The following is a 13,248-nucleotide window of genomic DNA, read 5'->3' as shown; positions in this document are numbered from 1 at the left end:
TACTGAGTGCCCAAAACCAACAGGGGAAAACAACTCTGAGTCCCTGATATGACACCAGTCCCCAATGGAGGTGGGACTATCAGCCAGCCACATGATGGCAGGTTGAGGACATAAGACCCATGATGGTTACTATTATGTGTCAACTTGATTAGGTTATGATTCTCAGTGGTTTGGCTATGCTGGACATACTGCTTTTTCATAAAGTAATATATTGTATTCACTTCCATGATGTGATCTCATGTGATTGGCCAATCAGTTGTAAGAGTTTTTTGGGGGGTGTGGCCTGTATCCACTATATATGGATGTTCCAGCAAAACTTACCGACCTCCCCCCAAATTGGCTGATAACAGGAGGTGGTCTTTCTAGGTTGGCCAGCCCCCAAATGAGTTGCTTTATTAGCATAAACCTTCAGGTGTGGTCTGGAGGCCTATAGTAAGCAAACCTGTTGTCCATTCCAACTCACAGCGACCCTATAGGACACAGTAGAACTGTCCCATAGAGTTTCCAAGGAGTGCCTGCTGGATCCAAATTGCTGACCTTTTGGTTAGCAGCCTTAGCACTTAACCACTACACCACCAGGGCTTCGTAGTAAACAAAGGAGTCTCAATTACTTAGCAAATTCCAAGAGTTTAGAGTTATCTCAAGGAGCCCTGGTGGGACAGTGGGTAAGTGCTGGGCTGCTAATCCAAAGGTCAGTGGTTTCAATCCACTAGCACTCTACTGGAGAAAGTTGTGTCAATCTGCTTCCCTAAGGACTTACATCCTTGGAAAATCTATTGGGCAGGTCTGCCCTGTACTACATAAATGTATGTATGAGTTGGAATTGACTTGACAGCAATAGTTTGCTGTTTTGTTTTGGTTTTGGGTTTAGAGTTATCTCTTAGAAACCAAGGACAAAGATAAAATTCCTTGGATAAAGTTAAATTCTTTACACTACATTTTAGAAAACATCTAAAAAACAATGAATGACATATTGAGAAATTGCAATGTGATGGATGTGGCCAAGCTCTTAGAAAACAGACTGTGGCTGTATAAGTGTCAGACCTCTATCTTTACAGCCTCAAGAGCATGTGATCAATTATGAGTCACAGCAGATGAGGTTAGTCTGGTTTGTCTAAGTGTGTAAATGTTAAGCATTGTTAATTGTTTTATTGTAAATCTGACAAATAGATGCTTGTTGTAAGAAAACTTACCAAAAAAAAGAAGTGTATAAAGAAGAAAATGAAAGTTATCCTGCCTCCTGAACCCACCTCCAGATAAACCACTGCTGACACACCTTTCTATACTCTACATAGGAAGCTGTGGTGGCTTTGGAGTGTAATGGGAACTGTTTGCCCAAGGGACACACAAAGTCCCAAGTCCTGCTCTGACAATCATCTGCCCTCCCTGGGCAATGAGAAATGGGTGAAGGCAGAGAAAAGGAAATAACACTATTGTTTGCAGAAATTTCACCTTGGGACAGGAAACTCTGGCAAATGAGGCAGAGTTTGTGGTTTATGATGGAGACTTAAAGAGCTGTGCTATTGCCCTAAACTCAAAGTGAATTTTACCTCATTTCCTGAGATGTGAATGATTTTTTTTTTTTTTTTTTTGCCATCCATCCAGCTGAAAGTGACCCTATATTACAGAGTAGAACTGCTCCCATAAGGTTTCCAAGGAGCGATTGTTGAATTCAAACTTCCAGCCTTTTCAGTTACCAGCCAAACTCTTAAGCACTGGGCCACCAGGGCTCTGAATGAAATGATGGAAGTCAATAAAAGGAGAGAGGCAGAGAGAAAGCAAGACCTGTGAGCCCACTCACACACGTCAACCGTATTCAAGTCCTGTCTGACAGAGGACTGCCTTGAGATTAGTCTGTGGAAACTATGGATGCTAAATTAGTATTTACACACCTCTATTGAAATCCTTGGAAACTCTATGGGCAGTTCTACTCTGTCCTATAAGGTGCTGAGTTGGAATCGACTCGACGGCACTGGGTCTGGGCTATTGAGATGAGCCGTAATCAACTTGATGGCAACGGGTTTGTTGTTTTTGGTTTTTATTGAGATAGTCATATATATCAGTTGGAATCAACTTGACAGTAGTGTTATCGGGTCTGGGTTTTCACTGCAATACTCATAGGTAGGAGACAAAATCCCCTGGACAGCAATGGAAGTCAGGCCTGGTGTTGGGATGCAGTCATCAACTTCTGAGGGGGTTCCACGGTGTAATGGTGAGCACTCTGGACTCTGAATACAGAGGGTTTAATTAAAGCTTTTTTTTTTTTTTAACTGTTTAGTGAATAAAACTCGGTACCCCCTTTTCCACGTTCCCCTCCTGATGGTCATTTAGGAGCCAGAAAGGTTTCAGACTGGAAGGCAAGAAGCAGGAGGGGAGCCACAGGCTCCGCAGAGCACTGAGCTGCTCCAGATATCCCTCTTGCTCCCCGTGGCCTTTTAGGCCTCGCAGCCTGTCCCTTCATCCTCTTCTCTCCTCCTCAGAAACTGAGATTCCAGAAACCCTCAGAAAATAGCTGAGTAAGGAGGAAAGACAGAAAAAAACAAAGGGGAGAATAGGAAAAAAAAAAAAACATGATAAAGTAGGGAGGGGAAGGCAGAGGAACTGGGCATTCACAGCAGCAGTTTCAGTTGCTGGGTGTGGTCCACCACAGCTCCTCCCTCAGGAGCACTCCCATTCCTTCCTGACCCACCCGAAAACCCAAACCCGGTTCCACCGATTAACCTCAAAGCAGCTTGCCTGGCATTTGTTCTTGCAAAGTTTCCTTTCACTGTGGAAGGGTAATGTGGATTAAATGGGTTGGCAACTGAGTGGAAGCCAAGTGAAGCGCCTTGTTGGCTCCCTTGGTGTTGACTAGCAGTTGATGCAGGCACCAACTCAGATGCACTCCTTTTTTCACCTTGCAGGTTGTCTGCAGGGGGTAGACTGGAAAATCAAGGCATAACAATGTTTCTTTAAAGAGAGAAATAGCCAGATAATTGGTTATATGGGTTGAAAGTGGTTTTCTCTGGAGAACAGAAAATGTAGAAAGGGATCAGGGAACTACAGTTTTTCATAACAAACTTTTGGGCATATATTACTTTGATAAACATACATACTAAAAAAAATTCATCGAAAAAGAGGAAGACCCTCAACAGGACAGATTAACACAGTGGCTACAACAATGGGCACAAGCATAATGATTGTGAGGATGGCACAGAACTGGGCAGTGTTTCACTCTGTTTTAAGTAGGGCTGCTATGAGTCAGAACCGACTCAGTGGCACCTAACAACAGCAACAATGAAAAGAAAAATAATTTCATTATGTAGAATGTTTTTAAAGTTCGTCATTTGTATTTGAATTGAAACTTTGATGTAGTCATATGTATCACTCTTTAAAGGTTTCGGGGGTTTGTGTCATCTGTAGAATTTGTTAGAGGGCAAGGCTTCCCAGCTCGGGACTAAGCCCTGCATGACCAGGAATGACCAGGAGAGGCTCAGAGGTTCCACATGAGCAAGTTTATTAGGGACAGAAAGAAAGTAAAAGGCTCCCGACGGAGAGAGGGAGAGGGATTTCTACCTAGCTAGCCTCCAGTCTTTTTTTAGCCTCCAGTCTCTCAATGAAGAAAGGATTCCCTGGGGCTTATAAAAGTTTTTTGGGGGAGGGGAGAAGGCATTATCTTTATTCATTAGATGGACTAAGATTTCCAGGAGAAGGGGAGGGATTATGAAAATCAAATGCACAGGAAGTTAGAATTCAAGATGGACTTCCTCACAGAGGTTGCTGGAATCAAGATGCAGTCTGTCACAAAGGCTGCCAGGAAGTCCAACAGGACTTATTTGAATCTCTATTTTTTATTTCTCTCCTCATGAAGCTCATGCTTTCCTCCATTTTTCTGAACCTATACAGTGTGTTTATAATAGCTGTTTTAATATCTTGTCTACTGATTCTGTCATCTATGTTATTTCTGTTAATTGATTTTTCTCATGCTTATGGATCATATTTTCCTACATCAGGGTTACTAAAAAGTTTTTTTTCAGATACTCCTTTAAATATTTTAGGACTTTGCTCTGGGATGCTGTGAAGTGACTTGCAAACAATTTCATTCTTTCCAGGCTTGCTTTTAAGCTTTGTTGGGGCAAGTTCAGAACATTCTAGGCTAATGTGGACAGGGTATTGAGGCATTACCCTTCTGAAGACTCTCCTCCCTGCCACATGTGTTAGATGCTCTTTCCATTCAGCCTGGTGGAAACACACACTGTTACTGCCTTAGTCTGAGCTCTGTCATATACTTTCTGTGGTACAGTGCCTCCAAAGAGCTATTTCACATATTTTGTCTTGTCTTCTAGTGGTTTAAGGTAGAACAGTAAATACCATTTTCTCTAACACCAACATGGCTCAAAGCAGAAATCTGTACGCTTTTCTTATATTTCATAATTAAGGGGGAAAAAAAACCTATCTTCGAAGTTGTTTCCTATCTCCCATACCTAATATGCAAAGTGTGGTGGCATAGTGCTGAAGTGCTAAGTCTCCTCACAAAACAGGTCCACAGTTCAAATCCACCAGGCACTCCCTGGAAACTTTATGCGCCACTTCTGTTCTGTCCTATAGGGTCCCATTTCTTCTCAATCAATGCCCTCACTTTAACTTCAGACACCATTCAAAGTTGGGAATTCATTGGCATTGTAATTCAGCCACTCTTACAATAAGATCCTGTGTTAGATTTCCGGCAATATCAGCTCTGTTACTACAAGAAATAAGGCTTTCTTTCAGGGCACAAGTTGCAACTTTGAGGTGTTTTATATGGCACTTGAACTGTAACTCTGAAGCCCTGAGCTCCTCTCTCTTATCACTTTGTCTAATGTAAGGAGGACCAACCAACCAGCTTCCGTACTTCTCATTCTGACAAAACTGTAGAAAATTTTGAAACGTGTGATCACTCAGAGCCTCGCTTCTCACCAATACATGATGTATTTCTGTTGATATTTGGCATATTAAAATTGCCACCTCATACCATGGATTAGCATCACGCTCTTTACTATTGGTTGTAGAGTTGTCAGCACTTTTAGGACTAGCCAGACTTGAGAACGAATTTAGAAAACTCATCCCTATGATTCTGTTCCTATGGAGCCACTCTCAGTACCAAATGTCTCAGGCCGGACACTCAAGAGAAGCAAAACCAGCGAAGCATGTGTATGTGTGAGTGTGTGTGAGTGTATGCATACATAACTGTGTGTGTGTGTGTGCATATATATATACATATATATATATATATATATATATATGGGTATAAAGAGAGAACTTTATCTCAAGGAAATTGCACACATGGTTGTACGGGATAGCAAGTCCCAAGTCCATGGGTCAGACATCAGGCTGGAGGCTTCTCCCATCTCATGTACCTGCAAGGGGTTATGAACCCAAGATTGGCAGGTAAGGTGGCAGGCTTCTAGCTAAAGTCCCAAGAACTGGACATCAGACGATGACCAGCTAGATGCAGGATCCAGAGCAAGCAAGCAAGGTTTGGCAAAACATCTATACATATATTGGATGCAGGCCACACCCCTAAAGAAAATCCGCTTACCACTGATTGGCTTATCATGTCAGATCACATCATGTAGGATGACTACATCACTATTTAACTGCCAGATTACTTCATTACATGATTGTCAAACCACTGAGAATCATGGCCCAGCCAAGCTGACACACAGTCTTAACCGCCACACATTACCAACCCAGTGATTACCTTAAGAATTTTCCCAATTGGTAACTAAAATAACCTATAAATAATTTTATCTACTCCTATAAAAACGTTAAGTCCTGTTTCAATACACATTAATATACTTTTCCTTCCTAGGAAAGGTAAATCTTATAATAGTCAAAGTCAAATAGATGTTCACATTCTAAACTTGCCTCACTCTAGTTTCACTGATGATCAACCCTGATGACAACCCTTCTAAAATATTTTTTGCTTATGAAAATGAACTAATAACACACCTAAGTACTTATACTGTTATGGTGTAAATTCCAAATATTCTGCTATAAAATAATATTTACTAAGAGGTCATCCTACTCAGATAACTTTGGTGGGAATACACCATTTAGGTAAAACCCTAAGAGAATTGATTTTTGACTGTATAAACAGGTTCTTCCTTGAGGGGATCTACCTCTCTTTTGTTCAAAGAGCTCTGTGCTTGTAAATTTGTTGAGGGTCTGTGACTGTCTATTGCTGTGATTCAAGTCAGACTATGTTCACCAGACTTAGTGTGTTTCTGCTTATGCAAATCAAGTAAGACGTTAATAGGTTGCCCATCTATTGCATTTCTAGAGACACCAACCAAGGAGTTAATGCCAAAGAGCTTTGAGGGACAGACCATTCTGATTAATGCTTCAGCTCTGTAGTCAATGTAGTAACTGAGGTCACCTTGTCCTTTAAGGTTAAATGTTGTGACTTGACCCTTCCAATCCCATCTTCCCATCATCCCCATTCATTTCAATGATCTCAGTTCCATGGTAGCAGTTCCCACTGTCTTTCATAAAATGACCACCACAGAGTTCTTTGAGGATGTGAAAACAGTTCTGTAGGATCTATTTCTCACAGCCTTGTTGAAGGTAGTGTCTTCTGACCTATCCAGGGGATAAAAGTAGGGGCGAATGAGCATGTCTGTGGAGTGTACAATTAATTTTTACTCAAAGGATTTGGACTTTTTCCCTGGTTTCTGAGAGAGAATCTCTAAACACCTGAGATTTTCCCAGGGATTGGAGTCTTTGTAATTCCTGGAGGGGCTCCAGGTCACACCTGAGAGCTTATGCTGAAGGAGCAAGACGGACCTCTTTGAGAGGATAAAGAGGAAAAGTCCCCAAGAGGCTGGTTTAGAGGGGTATTGCCAAAGGAAAGGAGTAACCAAAGGATCCTGAGATATCTGCAAGTTACTCTGAAATGGGGTAGAAAATACATACATTTGGAGAGATGGACAAAGCTAATGTGGAAAATGTTCATTGGTAAATGCGTGAAGCATAAAGTCACTACTCTTTCAACTTTATGTTTGCAATTGTTTTGAAAAAGGAGATTTGGAGCTCTTGTCACAGGTTCTACTTTGTTCTCTGGAGGTGAACATTCTGAAAGCGAAAGGTTAAGTTTCTAAGATGAGAACCACAGGAGCGGTGAAGGTTCCTGGTGGCCCAGAGCAGGATACAGCTGTTGGGAGCCCGAAGCCGCTGTACAGTTGTTCATCGCCTCTCACCTCTCCAAGCCTGGGCAATTCGGCGGGGACTCTTCTGCATCAAACAAGGCGGAGGAGAGAGGGCGCAAAACAGCTTTCCCTGACCGGAAATCAAACCCTTGCCACGACAGTGAAACCGCGGAATCCTAGCCACTAGACAACCAGGGACCTCCGGGACAGGGGTAATCCCTTGCCTCCAGATAGTACATCTGTTCTCACCAAAGTCGGGGAAGCCAGGACGCCTACCTCGTCGGATGCTGCCCTCTCCTCCGGCGATCGTCCCCCAAGGCCCTTCCCTCCTTGTCTTCTCCAAAACGCCAGTCAGCCTGCAGCACGCCGAGGGCTGTCAGGTCTCGGCAAGTTTCGGAGTCAAATGGCTCTTCCTCGCTGCCGCACTTGAGACCTGACATAGAGATGCGCCTTTGCGCGGCGGCAGCGTGTGAAGAGACGGTGGCTGGGGTCCAGCGGAGGGCACTAGACTGCAGGGAGGAGGTGCGCAGGGTGCAAAGAGGGCCGAGCATGAGCGCCCAAGAACTCCAACATCAAAAAGGGTTCAGATGGATGCAAAAACGGAGACAGCCTGGATGAGTAACTCCTTGAACCAGGACCCCGGGACCCCTTATTGAACTCCGGATTTCCCCCTGAAATTCCGCTGCCCCTGCCTTTTTCCCATCTTTGTTGATTTCCTTCCATATGCTCAGGCAAAAAGTGTGCGCTCTCCTTGGCGCAGGTCTTTTCCTCACACTCCATATCTAATTATTAGGGAATTTTCGTGTTCTCCATGGTAGTACAGTGGTTGAGAGCTCAGGCTGCTATGTAAAGAGTCCGTAGTTGGAATCCACCAGCCCATCTTTGGAAACACTTTAGGGCTGTTCTACTGTGCTCCCTATGAGTCTGAATAGACTCGACCGCAGTAGACCTTTTGGTTTTTTGTCCGTCAAATGTGGACGTTGGTCTATACAGTTTCTCCCTTTCCTGAGCTATGAATTTGGACGAAGGACTCTCCTGATAAAGGCGGGAGATCAGTTTAAGGCGTGGCCCTCCGCTCGCTCAGACCTTAGGGTTCGAGACCCTTAATTGCAAGGCCTGGGGTTGGGCTGCCTTTGCCCCTTTTATTTGGCTCTGTCCCTCAAAATCAGCCTGTTCCTGGCCTGTCTTGGGAAGTAGGGGACATGCCTGAGACCCCTTGCTCGACTGGCCTCTCTGGATCAAGAAACCAACTCCCTTCGGGTTCTGTCTGCAGACAAGCTTCAGAAAGCGCTTTTTTTCCGTTTCTTGAACTGGGCCCTACCCAGGTGTGCGATATGCAGGGGCGCACCCCGTGAGTTTGTGGTTCTCCAGTAGCCAGCTCTTCTCTGCCTCTGTAAAGAATCCAATGCAGGTCTTCAAGGCTGGCTTGGCCTGTGTTGCTTGTTAGATATTTTCAAAGAGCCAAGTGCCCTAAGACGCATGTTTCAGCCTTTGCTAAGGTACAGCAAAAACATGGTGTGATTAAAGTAGTGGACTGAAATTGAGTGGCACAGAACAAGAGACTCCACAAGTGTCAGAGGAGGGACAGGGCGGAGGAGCTGAGGGAAAAGGGCTTCTGAGGAAAGAGTGCAGGTCAAGCCCCAGGGAAAGTGCACTGTAGGACCTGGAGGGAGGCTTCTAGTGTTCCTGGGTGGCCCCGACGTGTGGATCATTTTGAGTGTGTGCGTGTGTGATAAAATACATAACAAAACACTTGCTATTTCAACCACTTTATGTGCACAATTCAGTGACAGTAATTACATTCGCCATGTTGCGGAACCATCACCAGTATCCGTTTCTAATTTTTTTCCACATCCTTAACAGAAATTCAGTGCCCCTTAAGCAATCTTTCCTGCCTTTTCCCTCCCACCCGCCCCTGGTAACCACTAATAAACGTTGTTCTCTACGCATTTGCTATTTTAGAGATTCCAAGTAAGTGGGATCATATAATATTTGTCCTTTTGTATCTGGCTTCTTTCATACAGCATAATTTTTCTAGGTTCTTCCATGTCTTAACATGTATCACAACTTCCTGTTTATGGCTGAATAATATTCCATTATATGGATATGCCACATTTTGTTCATCCATTCATCTGCTGATGGACACTTGGGTTGTTTACACCTTTTGGATAATGTGAATAATGCTACAGTGAACACTGGTGTACAAATATCTGTTTGCATTCTTGCTTTCAATTTTGGGGGGTATATGCCTTTTTTTCTATGCCTAGATGGCATTTTTTTTTTAGTAGTGGAGGTGTTGGGTCATCTGGGAATTCTATGGTTAACTCTTGAGGAACTGCCAAACGGATTTCCAGAGGCTGTACCATTTTACAAACCCTTCAGCAATGGGTGCGGGTTCCAATTTTCCACATCCTCAGCAATGCATGTTTTCTGGTTTTCTGCCAAACGTTTGATCACTCGGCTACTAACTGAAAGGTTTGTGTTTGGAACCCACGCAGAGACGCTTCGTTGCCATCCAGTCGATTCTGACTCATAGCGACCCTATAGGACAGAGTAGAACTGCCCCATAGGGTTTCCAAGGCTGTGATCTTTACAGAAGCAGGTTGCCACATCTTTCTCCCGCACAGCGGTTCCTGGATTCGAATTGCTGACCTTTCAGTTAGCAGTCAAGCGCTTTAACCACGGCAGCACCAAATTACAGCCTTGAAACCCTATGGGGAAGTTCTGCACTGCACTCATGTGGTCGCCTTGAGTCCTAACCAACTCCATGGCAACTACCAGTAACTGGGGGGATGAATAACATTGCACATCTTTTCATGGAACCAGCGTCATTAAAGGGGCCACCGAGGCGCTGGTCCGAAGCCCCGGGGTGAGAGCCTTCACAGCTCCTGGGCTGTGGGGAGCTGGAGAGCCCGAGAGGAGCTTAGTTCTGAAAATGGAAACTCTAATGAGCTGTCAAAGTCCTAGCTTAACGGATAGGCGCAGAAAACTACATTATGTCCTAACTGAAGCCACAGACCCCTTTGCCTGAGGGATTGTTCGTGCTTTCCCGAGGGCTTTCTCCAGCACTTTGCTGCTGGCAGTCGAATTTCAAATGTAGTTGAATTTCCTGTGCTGGAAGCCAAAGTACTTGAAAACTGCAGGTCGTACAATTTTCATGGACAAGTTCTTAGGTTAGCTCACTCGTCTGGTTCCCATAGTGCAGTGCTTATCACCTTCACCTTACGCGCGAAAGGTCCCTGCTTAGAAACTGGGCGGAAACAGGTTTTCTTTTGCGGGTGGACAAGTGTTCGCCAATAGCCTTGTAAGGAGAAGAAGGGGGAAAAAAAAAAAAAAAAACATTGCAAGAAGACTTCCAATTACTCAGCATCTTGAGCCAGACCTCATTTCTCTGCTCTAAATCAGATGGCAGACCAGGACACAAATCTCATCTGGTTCTTGGGAGGCGGGGCACCAAACGAGACATGCTTTTTGTTAGTTTTAGTTCCTGAGAGTTCTAAAGGTTCCCTTTGTTCTCTTCTATCACCTGAACCTTCTCCACCTGCTGACACTGAAAAAGAAAAGGGCCTCAGAAAGCACCGAGCGACCCCTTCGGGCAAAGGAGACTGAGCCTCCCGATATTCCCTGGCTTAGGGTTCCTCGCCTATCCTAGAAACAAGGACAGTGGGGCCCCACACGTTTGCTTTGAGTTCTCACACCAAAAGCAAACGAAAGTGGCAGGAACAAGAGAAAGAGATGACAAAGAGGCATTAAAGATAAGCCTTGAGAGAAATGCCCAGTCAAGGCAAATGCAGTGAGCCTTGGTTCACTCAGTGCTTATTGAGGCCCTTTCCAGGACTTTGCTGCTGGCAGTGGAATTTCGAACTGGGATTGAATTTCGTCGACTGAAAGACACAAAGGTTAAAGAAGAGCAGCATAGAGTTTTCCCGGGTGTTTCTGTAGTGTACTGGTTATTACGTTCTCCTCTTACGCGAAAGGTCCCCGGTTCCAAACCGGGCTAAAACAGTTGGTCTTTGCTCCTCAAATCGGAGTGCTACTTTTTCTCATTACCTTAGATCTGTCCCAGAGGGAAATGCACAAACTGTGATGACCCATAGGAAGGTGCAATACAACCAGAAGTACTGCAAGATTGATGCCACTTTATATGAACCTAAATCCTAGGGTGTATCTATGGAAATGGATCCTAAGGGGGTAGAAGCAGGGCGGAAGGAACATAATGTTGGATACGGCTAGGTTTCCTTATTGACATAGGTGCACTAGATAGAAATTCTGGGGCCACTGTGTTTTGAGCAGCTGCCAGCGATTCTAAATTGTTCACTTGAAGCAGTTGACTGAAAACTTGCACCCAAAGGTGGCCTACAGTAAATGAACTTGAAATGCCAGAGCGTCTTTGATGCATTTATTGTAGAGGAAAATGCCGAAAGCCTTAGGGGGATTAGAAAGCTACAGGAAATTTATCACGTAAAACATGTTCATTCACCCACATCTACAGCCCCAGGTACGGTCAGAAAGACATTACCTTTAACAAGTATGTGAGAAATACATTTAAGGGACCTGTTCCTGTATCCTCAAAGCATTCTGTGGTGGCGACTTTATGAAGAATAGTGGAAACCACTGCCATTGACCTGGGATTTCTCAAATTAATGGGAGTCTTAGTGAGGGTTGCTAAAGAAACAGAACGAGGGATTATAAATAGATAGCTAGATAACTAATGGTGATTACAACTTTATTTGTAATTATAAAAGCATAGAACCAACTTAATTTCCAAAGTATATGGCGAGGGTTAAATAAATAATGCTAAACCCAAACCCGTTGCTGTCGAGTCGATTCGGACTCATAGCGAACCTATAGGACACAGAACTGCCCCACAGGGTTTCCAAGGAGCGCCTGGTGGATTCAAACTGCTGACCTTTTGGTTAGCAGCCGTAGCACTTATCCACTACACCAACCCAAACCAAAAACCCAGGGCCGTCAAGTCGATTCGGACTCATAGCGACCCTATAGGGCAGAGTAGAGCTGCCCCATAGAGTTTCCAAGGCGCACCTGGCGGATTCGAACTGCCGACTCTTTTGTTAGCAGCCGCAGCACTTAACCACGACGCCACCAGGGATTCCAACAACTACTCCACCGGGGCTTAAATAAATAACACTACAAATAAATAATATGGGGGGAAAAAAACTTCTTAGTCAAAAAGAACTCCCATGATTCTTTCAGTCATTTCCGAGTTCTCAGTTTCCAAACGAAGAGGATAGAAGGGTGACTACCATTTCTCTCTGCCTTTCCCTAGTAAGATTTATGGAGCAGAAACGCTGGGAATATCTTAACACGTGCAAAACCTGGGGACCGTCCTTGGGTGGGCTCGAACCACCAACCTTTCGGTTAACAGGCGAACGCGCTAACCAACTGCGCCACAGAGACCACTAGTAACCACACCTGTTTGTACAAGGAGTGAACACCTCTGAACCACTGGACGGAGCCAGCGGCTTTCTGCAGTAAGACCTGCACAAACCCTCGGAAAATCCGGCAGGTTGGGGTGACAAATGGTGTTGTTGATCGCGTTAAAATCAGTGCGTTGGGTGAGTCTGAAGCTAGGAGGGCAGCCGAATGGCCTTCGCCCCTCCTTGCTCCTCCTCCGCCTCAGATGCCTGCGACCCCCGGAGACCCCGGGTCTGCAACCCCTGCCTGACCCCAATAGGGTCCAAGACACTGCTGCTCCGCCTTCGCCCGCCCGAACGCACCATGGAAGCCCCTCGCTCGCCTCGTTTGCAGTAGGTGGGGCCGGAGCGCGGAAAATAAGTGCGGAAAGGGGAGCGGTGAAGAGGGGCGAAGGAAAGCAGGGAGGCGTGGGCGAGAACAAGACCTCCAGGAGGCAGGTGCAGAGACTCGGGCCAGGTGCTGGGGAGGAGAGAAAGAAAGGTTTCTATCTTGTACCACAATGGGGAGGGAGGAGCTGAGAGACGGCAAGAAGTGAGAGAGAACCAGAGCACCTGTGGCTGTTCAAGAACAAAACAGTGTGAATGCTTTTACATCAATAAAGTTTAAAGACCAGTGAGCGCTGACAGGTTTGCGGTGCGCCGTGATC

General features: G+C 45.0%; 1 non-coding gene across 1 annotated transcript; it reads right to left on the bottom strand.

The window, feature by feature from the left end:
• Positions 1-12,510: 12,510 nt before the first annotated feature.
• Positions 12,511-12,584, bottom strand: TRNAN-GUU (transfer RNA asparagine (anticodon GUU)). The gene has a single exon. It is a non-coding gene; the product is annotated as a tRNA-Asn (tRNA).
• Between the last annotated feature and the right edge of the window lie 664 nt (positions 12,585-13,248).

This window comes from Loxodonta africana, chromosome 3 (assembly GCF_030014295.1).
Source record: "Loxodonta africana isolate mLoxAfr1 chromosome 3, mLoxAfr1.hap2, whole genome shotgun sequence".
NCBI classification, from domain to species: domain Eukaryota; kingdom Metazoa; phylum Chordata; class Mammalia; order Proboscidea; family Elephantidae; genus Loxodonta; species Loxodonta africana.
The sequence above is the reverse complement of the archived record's forward strand: the minus strand, read 5'-3'. Positions and strand labels throughout refer to the sequence as shown.